Source organism: Triticum aestivum, chromosome 7B (assembly GCF_018294505.1).
Source record: "Triticum aestivum cultivar Chinese Spring chromosome 7B, IWGSC CS RefSeq v2.1, whole genome shotgun sequence".
Taxonomy (NCBI): Eukaryota; Viridiplantae; Streptophyta; class Magnoliopsida; order Poales; family Poaceae; genus Triticum; species Triticum aestivum.
Genome location: NC_057813.1, coordinates 613,127,923 through 613,138,132, shown reverse-complemented (window position 1 = coordinate 613,138,132; position 10,210 = coordinate 613,127,923).

Genomic DNA, 10,210 nt, shown 5'->3' with positions numbered 1-10,210 from the left:
TCAGCACGACGGCGTGGTGATGATGATGATGTTCTACCGGCGCAGGGCTTCGCCTAAACTCTGCGACGATATGACCGAGGTGGAATATGGTGGAGGGGGGCACCGCACACGGCTAAGGAACGATCACGTAGATCAACTTGTGTGTCCTAGGGTGCCCCCCTGCCCCGTATATAAAGGAGGGAGGGGGAGGTGCGGCCGGACCCCAAGGGGTGCGCCTGGAAGAGTCCTACTCCCACCGGGAGTAGGACTCCCCCCTCTTGCCTTGGTGGAGAAGGAAAGGGGGGAGGGGAAAGAGGAAAGGGGGGCGCCCCCCCCTCCTTGTCCTATTCGGACTAGGGGGGAGGGGGCGCGCGGCCTGCCCTGGCCAACCCTCCTCTTCTTCCTCATGGCCCATGTAGGCCCAATAACCCCCGGGGGGGTTCCGGTAACCCCCCGGTACTCCGGAAAAATCCTAGTTTCTCCCGGAACGTTTCCGATTTCCAAATATAGGCTTCCAATATATCAATCTTCATGTCTCGACCATTTCGAGACTCCTCATCATGTCCTGGATCACATCCGGGACTCTGAACAACCTTCGGTACATCAAAATATATAAACTCATAATAAAATTGTCATCGTAACGTTAAGCGTGCGGACCCTATGGGTTCGAGAACTATGTAGACATGACCTAGAACTATTCTCGGTCAATAACCAATAGCGGAACCTAGATGCTCATATTGGCTCCTACATATTCTACGAAGATCTTTATCGGTCAAACCGCATAACAACATACCTTGTTCCCTTTGTCATCGGCATGTTACTTGCCCAAGATTCGATCGTCGGTATCTAATACCTAGTTCAATCTCATACCGGCAAGTCTCTTTACTCGTTACGTAATGCATCATTACGTAACTAACTCATTAGCTACATTGCTTACAAGGCTTATAGTGATGTGCATTACCGAGAGGGCCCAGAGATACCTCTCCGACGATCGGAGTGACAGAACCTAATCTCGAAATATGCCAGCCCAACATGTACCTTTGGAGACACCTGTAGTACTCCTTTATAATCACCCAGTTACGTTGTGACATTTGGTAGCACCCAAAGTGTTCCTCCGGTAAACGGGAGTTGCATAATCTCATAGTTACAGGAACATGTATAAGTCATGAAGAAAGCAATAGCAATATACTAAACGATCAAGTGCTAGGCTAACGGAATGGGTCATGTCAATCACATCATTCTTCTAATGATGTGACCCCATTAATCAAATGACAACACATGTCTATGGTTAGGAAACATAACCATCTTTGATTAATGAGCTAGTCAAGTAGAGGCATACTAGTGACTATATGTTTGTCTATGTATTCACACATGTATCATGTTTCCGGTTAATACAATTCTAGCATGAATAACAAACATTTATCATGATATGAGGAAATAAATAATAACTTTACTATTGCCTCTAGGGCATATTTCCTTCAGTCTCCCACTTGCACTAGAGTCAATAATCTAGATTACACAGTAATGATTCTAATACCCATGGAGTCTTGGTGTTGATCATGTTTTGCTCGTGGAAGAGGCTTAGTCAATGGGTCTGCAACATTCAGATCTGTATGTATCTTGCAAATCTCTATGTCTCCCACCTGTACTTGATCCCGGATGGAATTGAAGCGTCTCTTGATGTGCTTGGTCCTCTTGTGAAATCTGGATTCCTTTGCCAAGGCAATTGCACCAGTATTGTCACAGAAGATCTTCATTGGTCCCGATGCACTAGGTATGACACCTAGATCGGAAATGAACTCCTTCATCCAGACTCCTTCATTTGCTGCTTCCGAAGCAGCTATGTACTCCGCTTCACATGTAGATCCCGCCATGACGCTTTGTTTAGAACTGCACCAACTTACAGCTCCACCGTTTAATAAAAACACGTATCCGGTTTGCGATTTAGAATCGTCCGGATCAGTGTCAAAGCTTGCATCGACGTAACCATTTACGACTAGCTCTTTGTCACCTCCATATACGAGAAACATATCCTTAGTCCTTTTTAGGTATTTCAGGATGTTCTTGACCGCTGTCCAGTGATCCACTCCTGGATTACTTTGGTACCTTCCTGCCAAGCTTATTGCTAAGCACACGTCAGGTCTGGTACACAGCATTGCATACATGATAGAGCCTATGGCTGAAGCATAGGGAACATCTTTCATTTTCTCTCTATCTTCTGTTGTGGTCGGGCATTGAGTTTGACTCAACTTCACACCTTGTAGTACGGGCAAGAACCCTTTCTTTGCCTGATCCATTTTGAACTTTTTCAAAACTTTATCAAGGTATGTGCTTTGTGAAAGTCCAATTAAGCGTCTTGATCTATCTCTATAAATCTTGATGCCCAATATATAAGCAGCTTCACCGAGGTCTTTCATAGAAAAACTTTTATTCAAGTATCCCTTTATGCTATCCAGAAATTCTATATCATTTCCAATTAATAATATGTCATCTACATATAATATCAGAAATGCTACAAAGCTCCCACTCACTTTCTTGTAAATACAGGCTTCTCCAAAAGTCTGTATAAAACCATATGCTTTGATCACACTATCAAAGCGTTTATTCCAACTCCGAGATGCTTGCACCAGTCCATAAATGGATCGCTGGAGCTTGCACACTTTGTTAGCACCTTTTGGATCAACAAAACCTTCTGGCTGCATCATATACAACTCTTCTTCCAGAAATCCATTCAAGAATGCAGTTTTGACATCCATTTGCCAAATTTCATAATCATAAAATGCAGCAATTGCTGACATGATTCGTACAGACTTAAGCATCGCTACGGGTGAGAAAGTCTCATCGTAGTCAACCCCTTGAACTTGTCGAAAACCTTTTGCAACAAGTCGAGCTTTATAGACAGTTACATTACCATCAGCGTCAGTCTTCTTCTTAAAAATCCATTTATTCTCAATGGCTTTCCGATCATCGGGCAAGTCAACCAAAGTCCATATTTTGTTCTCATACATGGATCCCATCTCAGATTTCATGGCCTCTAGCCATTTTGCGGAATTTGGGCTCATCATCGCTTCCTCATAGTTTGTAGGTTCATCATGGTCAAGTAACATGACTTCCAGAATAGGATTACCGTACCACTCTAGTGCGGATCTTACTCTGGTAGACCTACAATGTTCAGTAGAAACTTGATCTGAAGTTTCATGATCAATATCATTAGCTTCCTCGCTGATTGGTGTAGTTGTCACAGGAACCGGTTCTTGTGATGAACTACTTTCCAATAAGGGAGCAGGTATAGTTACCTCATCAAGTTCTACTTTCCTCCCACTCACTTCTTTCGAGAGAAACTCCTTCTCTAGAAAGGATCCGGATTTTGCAACGAAAATCTTGCCTTCAGATCTGTGATAGAACGTGTACCCAATAGTCTCTTTTGGGTATCCTATGAAGACACATTTCTCCGATTTGGGTTCGAGCTTATCTGGTTGAAGTTTCTTTACATAAGCATCACAGCCCCAAACTTTAAGAAACGACAACTTTGGTTTCTTGCCAAACCACAGTTCATGAGGCGTTGTCTCAACGGATTTTGACGGTGCCCTATTTAACATGAATGTAGCCGTCTCTAAAGCATAACCCCAAAACGATAGCGGTAAATCAGTAAGAGACATCATAGATCGCACCATATCTAGTAAAGTACGATTACGACGTTCGGACACACCATTTCGTTGTGGTGTTCTGGGTGGCGTGAGTTGCGAAACTATTCCGCATTGTTTCAAATGTAAACCAAACTCGTAACTCAAATATTCTCCTCCACGATCAGATCATAGAAATTTTATTTTCTTGTTACGATGATTTTCCACTTCACTCTGAAATTCTTTGAACTTTTCAAATGTTTCAGACTTGTGTTTCATTAAGTAGATATACCCATATCTTCTCAAATCATCTGTGAATGTGAGAAAATAACGATACCCGCCGCGAGCCTCAACATTCATTGGACCACAAACATCAGTATGTATGATTTCCAACAACTCAGTTGCTCGCTCCATAGTTCCGGAGAATGACCTTTTAGTCATCTTGCCCATGAGGCATGGTTCGCAAGTACCAAGTGATTCATAATCAAGTGATTCCAAAAGCCCATCAGTATGGAGTTTCTTCATGCGCTTTACACTGATATGACCTAAACGGCAGTGCCACAAATAAGTTGCACTATCATTATCAACTCTGTATCTTTTGGTTTCAACACTATGAATATGTGTATCACTACTATCGAGATTCAATAAAAATACACCACTCTTCAAGGGTGCATGACCATAAAAGATATTACTCATATAAATAGAACAACCATTATTCTCTGACTTAAATGAATAACCGTCTCGCATCAAACAAGATCCAGATATAATGTTCATGCTCAATGCTGGCACCAAATAACAATTATTTAGGTCTAAAACTAATCCCGATGGTAGATGTAGAGGTAGCGTGCCGACCGCGATCATATCGACTTTGGAACCATTTCCCACGCGCATCGTCACCTCATCCTTTGCCAATCTTCGCTTAATTCGTAGTCCCTGTTTCGAGTTGCAAATATTAGCAACAGAACCAGTATCAAATACCCAGGTACTACTGCAAGCATTAGTAAGGTACACATCAATAACATGTATATCACATATACCTTTGTTCACTTTGCCATCCTTCTTATCCGCCAAATACTTGGGGCAGTTCTGCTTCCAGTGTCCAGTCTGCTTGCAGTAGAAGCACTCAGTCTCAGGCTTAGGTCCAGACTTGGGTTTCTTCTCTTGAGCAGCAACTTGTTTGTTGTTCTTCTTGAAGTTCCCCTTCTTCTTCCCTTTGCCCTTTTTCTTGAAACTGGTGGTCTTGTTAACCATAAACACTTGATGCTCCTTTTTGATTTCTACCTCCGCGGCTTTTAGCATTGCGAAGAGCTCGGAAATAGTCTTGTCCATCCCTTTCATATTATAGTTCATCACGAAGCTCTTGTAGCTTGGTGGCAGTGATTGAAGAATTCTGTCAATGACACTATCATCAGGAAGATTAACTCCCAGTTGAATCAAGTGATTATTATACCCAGACATTTTGAGTATGTGTTCACTGACAGAACTATTCTCCTCCATCTTGCATCTATAGAACTTATTGGAGACTTCATATCTCTCAATCCGGGCATTTGCTTGAAATATTAACTTCAACTCCTGGAACATCTCATGACGTTCAAAACGTCGTTGAAGACCCGGTTCTAAGCCGTAAAGCATGGCACACTGAACTATTGAGTAGTCATCAGCTTTGCTCTGCCAGACATTCTTAACGTCGTCAGTTGCATCAGCGGCAGGCCTGGCACCCAGCGGTGCTTCCAGGACGTAATTCTTCTGTGCAGCAATGAGGATAATCCTCAGGTTACGGACCCAGTCCGTGTAACTGCTACCATCATCTTTCAACTTTGCTTTCTCAAGGAACGCATTAAAATTCAACGGAACAACAGCACGAGCCATCTATCTACAACAAACATAGACAAGCAAAATACTATCAGGTACTAAGTTCATGATAAATTTAAGTTCAATTAATCATATTACTTAAGAACTCCCACTTAGATAGACATCCCTCTAATCTTCTAAGTGATTACGTGATCCATATCAACTACACCATGTCCGGTCGTCACGTGAGATGGAGTAGTCTCAACGGTGAACATCAATATGTTGATCATATCTACTATATGATTCACGCTCGACCTTTCGGTCTCCGTGTTCCGAGGCCATATCTGTTATATGCTAGGCTCGTCAAGTTTAACCTGAGTATTCCGCGTTTGCAACTGTTTTGCACCCGTTGTATTTGAACGTAGAGCCTATCACACCCGATCATCACGTGGTGTCTCAGCACGAAGAACTTTCACAATGGTGCATACTCAGGGAGAACACTTCTTGATAATTTAGTGAGAGATCATCTTAAAATGCTACTGTCAATCAAAGCAAGATAAGATGCATAAAGGATAAACATCACATGCAATCAATATAAGTGATATGATATGGCCATCATCATCTTGTGCTTGTGATCTCCATCTTTAAAGCACCATCGTGATCACCATCGTCACCGGCGCGACACCTTGATCTCCATCGTAGCATCGTTGTCGTTACGCCATCTATTGCTTCTACGACTATCGCTACCATTTAGTGATAAAGTAAAGCAATTACAGGGCGTTTGCATTTCATACAATAAAGTGACAACCATATGGCTCCTGCCAGTTGCCGATAACTTCGGTTACAAAACATGATCATCTCATACAATAAAATATAGCATCACGTCTTGACCATATCACATCACAACATGCCCTGCAAAAACAAGTTAGACGTCCTCTACTTTGTTGTTGCAAATTTTACGTGGCTGCTACGGGCTTTAGCAAGAACCGTTCTTACCTACGCATCAAAACCACAATGATAGTTCGTCAAGTTAATGTTGTTTTAACCTTCGCAAGGACCGGGCGTAGCCACACCCGATTCAGCTAAAGTGAGAGAGACAGACACCCGCCAGTCACCTTTAAGCACGAGTGCTCGTAATGGTGAAACCAGTCTCGCGTAAGCGTACGCGTAATGCCGGTCCGAGCCGCTTCATCTCACAATACCGCTGAGCCAAAGTATGACATGCTGGTAAGCAGTATGACTTGTATCGCCCACAACTCACTTGTGTTCTACTCGTGTATATGACATCTACGCATAAAACCTGGCTCTGATACCACTGTTGGGGAACGTAGTAATTTCAAAAAAATTCCTACGCACACTCAAGATCATGGTGATGCATAGAAACGAGAGGGGAGAGTAGTGTCCACGTACCCTCGTAGATCGTAAGCAAAAGCGTTATGACAACGCGGTTGATGTAGTCGTACGTCTTCACGATCCGACCGATCCAAGTACCGAACGTACGGCACCTCTGAATTCAGCACACATTCAGCTCGATGACGATCCCCGGACTCCGATCCAGCAAAGTGTCGGGGATGAGTTCCGTCAGCACGACGGCGTGGTGACGATGATGTTCTACCGGCGCAGGGCTTCGCCTAAACTCCGCGACGATATGACCGAGATGGAATATGGTGGAGGGGGGCACCGCACACGGCTAAGGAACGATCACGTAGATCAACTTGTGTGTCCTAGGGTGCCCCCTGCCCCCGTATATAAAGGAGGGAGGGGGAGGTGCGGCCGGCCCCCAAGGGCTGCGTCTGGAGGAGTCCTACTCCCACCGGGAGTAGGACTCCCCCCTCTTGCCTTGGTGGAGAAGGAAAGGAGGGAGGGGAAAGGGGAAAGGGGGGCGCCCCCCCCCCCTCCTTGTCCTATTCGGACTAGGGGGGAGGGGGCGCGCGGCCTGCCCTGGCCAGCCTCCTCTTCTCCCTCATGGCCCATGTAGGCCCAATAACACCCGGGGGGTTCCGGTAACCCCCCGGTACTCCGAAAAAATCCCGGTTTCTCCCGGAACGTTTCCGATATCTAAATATAGGCTTCCAATATATCAATCTTTATGTCTCGACCATTTCGAGACTCCTCGTCATGTCCTGGATCACATCCGGGACTCCGAACAACCTTTGATACATCAAAATATATAAACTCATAATAAAAATGTCATCGTAACGTTAAGCGTGCGGACCCTACGGGTTCAAGAACTATGTAGACATGAACTAGAACTATTCTCGGTCAATAACCAATACCGGAACCTGGATGCTCATATTGGCTCCTACATATTCTACGAAGATCTTTATCGGTCAAACCGCATAACAACATATGTTGTTCCCTTTGTCATCGGCATGTTACTTGCCCGAGATTCGATCTTCGGTTTCTAATACCTAGTTCAATCTCGTTACCGGCAAGTCTCTTTACTCGTTACGTAATGCATCATTCCGTAACTAACTCATTAGCTACATTGCTTGCAAGGCTTATAGTGATGTGCATTACCGAGAGGGCCCAGAGATACCTCTCCGATAATCGGAGTGAAAAAACCTAATCTCGAAATACGCCAACCCAACATGTACCTTTGGAGACACCTGTAGTACTCCTTTATAATCACCCAGTTATGTTGTGACGTTTGGTAGCACCCAAAGTGTTCCTTCAGTAAACGGGAGTTGCATAATCTCATAGTTACAGGAACATGTATAAGTCATGAAGAAAGCAATAGCAATATACTAAACGATCAAGTGCTAGGCTAACGGAATGGGTCATGTCAATCACATCATTCTTCTAATGATGTGATCCCATTAATCAAATGACAACACATGTCTATGGTTAGGAAACATAACCATCTTTGATTAATGAGCTAGTCAAGTAGAGGCATACTAGTGACTATATGTTTGTCTATGTATTCGCACATGTATCATGTTTCCGGTTAATACAATTCTAGCATGAATAATAAACATTTATCATGATATGAGGAAATAAATAATAACTTTATTATTGCCTCTAGGGCATATTTCCTTCATTGAATACCCCGTAAGTTCCCCGGAACATCTGGTTCCCAGAGCATCCAAGGCACCCTGGAACTTCTGATCCCTACCTATGTGTACTAAGTTGGGTGCGACCCATATATATATCGTTTTTCGAGATTCCTCATGATTTAAGAGCAGTTTCAAAAACGGTGAGCGCCCGACGGGTGGCAGCGAGCATATTTTCACGTTTTTTAAAACCGTTCTTCGGAATGATGCAAATGATGCTTGAATGGAAAGATATCATCAAGGCGCAACTCTTACATATAGAACACCCTTTCTAATCCTTATGGTTTAAGAGCAGTTTCAAATTTACCGAAACACGAAAATTCTTGTTTTTATATTTTGCGATTTTTTGGTACAGTTTTCCCTGCAGTGTTTTAACCGTTTGTCGAAACGAGGCGTGTGATACGCCGTTGGAAAGCTATGGAAGAGCCGCAACTTTCATACAATGGATCCTTTTTGAAATTCCTCGTGGTTTTAAATGAATTATGAAAATGGTGCGGTATCCGACAAATGGCAGCAAGCGTTTTTTTGTGTTTTTTTTCTCAAACATCTCATCAGAATGATGCAAATAGTACGCCGTTGAAAAGATATCGATAAGGCATAATTTTTTCATGTAGAACACTCTCTCTAATTCCTTACGGTTTAAAAATAGTTTTGAATTTATCGAAGTGCGGACACTTTATTTTTCGTGACACCACAATCGATGGGTGAACTACATCAGATAGAAAAACACACTGCTTCAGACTGAAAACCGCACTATATCAAACATTTTTGTGTGTGTTCATTCTGAGCTGCACGGGATGAAAGTATTGTACTGCATGTGTCTAAAATTTCTATTACATATCGAGCAAACCACAAGCGACACAAGAAAACCAAAGTATCAACAAACTACAGTAATTTAGCATGTAGGTATAACATACTGTGGTTTTGACAAAATAGAGTATTTTGTAGTATTGATAATACAGAGGACCTATTTGGCGTAGCGACGTAAAATCAGTTGCAGCGTTAGCAGTGCAAACCCGTCTGTTTAGCTAGCGGAGCTAGTCGTTGCATGCAGCAAACTGATCGGCCAAAGAACGGCCATGCCATGCACACAGAGCGATAGAGCATCGTGTTACCATCAACATGCATAAGAAAAGACACTTGCGCTAAGTGAACTCCGCTGAACAGCCATGACCAAAAAGGAAGCTCGGCAACATGGCATAGCCAACGGCTAAGCAAGCGGCAGGGCTGCACGAGGACGGGCGGCTTGGCCTTCTTCCGCATCACCATCGAGGTGCGACGGAGCTACACCTGTAGCAGATGGGACAACGGCGAGCCAGAGAGAGAGGCTTACATGCAGTAGTGGCGAGTTGTCCATCCCAACACGAGCGGAGCTGACAGAAAAGGGCACTGCGCGGCGGCATCTACAAAGACGACGGGGTAGCGGCAGCATGCGATGTACACGAATATTTTTTGTATAGGGAGGTGGGTAGTTGAGAATAGCAGGGAAGAAGATAATGACGTGCGACGCAGTTCTTTTCCTCGGCTCAGGTTCTTTTTATAAATAGAGTCTTGAATTCTTTTTATAATACAAAGAAAAACAGTGTTTTGGCAAATACTGTAGTATTAAAATCACAGTTTTTAGGGGTAACCAAACAGTAAATAAAACTGTGGTAATATAGAGAACTGTAGTATTCTCAAAATACTTATAAAATACTTTGCCACTTCTGTTTCGGTGCACCCTCGTTAAACACATCAAGGGCTGAGATCTGCCCATACCCCTTC